Below are 1,354 nucleotides of genomic sequence, written 5' to 3' on the forward strand. Positions count from 1 at the left end.
CCGGGAGGCGGAGCTTGCAGTGAGCTGAGATCCGGCCACTGCACTCCAGCCTGGGCGACAGAGCGAGACTCCGTCTCAAAAAAAAATAAAAAATAAAAAACAAATAAATTGCGTGCACAATTTCTCTATCTTCAGATGCGCTGACTACAAGAGTCTATCATGGATGGAAATGGAGTTTGTGTACAGAGTCACTCTGTTGCTGCTGTCGGTACAGATCGCTTCCCCAAGGAAATAAATTACATTTCATTCTCTATATATTGTTTACTTTATAGTCTCTTGATCTTACTTTGCTGACTTCTTGTTGTAGATTTTTCGGTAGCTTGCTTCCCACTTAATCACAACAGCTTCTGTAAATGTTAGCGAGTTGTGTTATGGGGATTTGCTACCAGCATTTCACAATGGTTACTGAACATGGAAACCCCTTCTTTATTCTACCAAAAAAAAAAAAAAAAAAAAAAGAAACATTTCCATCATTTGGGGAATAGTTAGTTAACAATACAATTTAATCTCATACAGCCATTAAAAATAATGAGTTAGTGCTATTTGCACTAATACGGAATAAACTAAAAAATAGATTATTGAGATACCTCAGGAAGGGTAACAAGAAACTAGTAGTAACATTAGTTGCCTCTGAGGAGGGGAACTAGGAGGACTGGGAGTTGGAGTGGGATTACTTTTTACTGTACTGTTTGCATTTTCTTTTTTCCTTTTTTTGAAATAACCAAATGTTGGCCGGATGCTATGGCTCATGCCTGCAATCCCAGAATCCTAGAACTGGGAGGACAAGGTGGGTGGATAATTTGAGGTCAGGAGATCGAGACTAGCCCGGCCAACGTGGTGAAACCCCATCTCTACTAAAAATACAAAAATTAACGGGGCGTGGTGATGCACGCCTGTAATCCCAGATATTTGGGAGGCTGAGGCAGGAGAACTGCTTGAATCCAGGAGGTGGAGGTTGCAGTGAGCCGAGATCGTGCCACTGCACTCTAAACTCTAACCTGGGTGATGGAGTGAGTCTTTGTCTCAAAAATAAATAAATAAAATAACCATATGTATGTATAACCTACTCAATGCAGTAAGTTATAAACAACAAAAATCAATAAATAAAATTGAAAACAGAGTAATCAATCAAATAGCATCATAAAAGTAAACTTAAATAGACAAGACAAAAAAGAAGAAAGAAAAACACCCTCATCCACGAAGATTTCCTTGGCTGTCAAAGGCCCAAAGAGGAGAAAACACTAGAAATGCTGCTTGTGGTTGTGCTGACACCATGAATACAGAATGGGAACCCAAAGGTACCCAGTTCCAGTCTCAAATGCACTACGGAGCAGCCTATGATCTTGGACAAGCC

The sequence above is a fragment of the Colobus angolensis genome, unplaced genomic scaffold (assembly GCF_000951035.1).
Source record: "Colobus angolensis palliatus isolate OR3802 unplaced genomic scaffold, Cang.pa_1.0 Scaffold79, whole genome shotgun sequence".
In the NCBI taxonomy this organism is placed as follows: Eukaryota; Metazoa; Chordata; class Mammalia; order Primates; family Cercopithecidae; genus Colobus; species Colobus angolensis.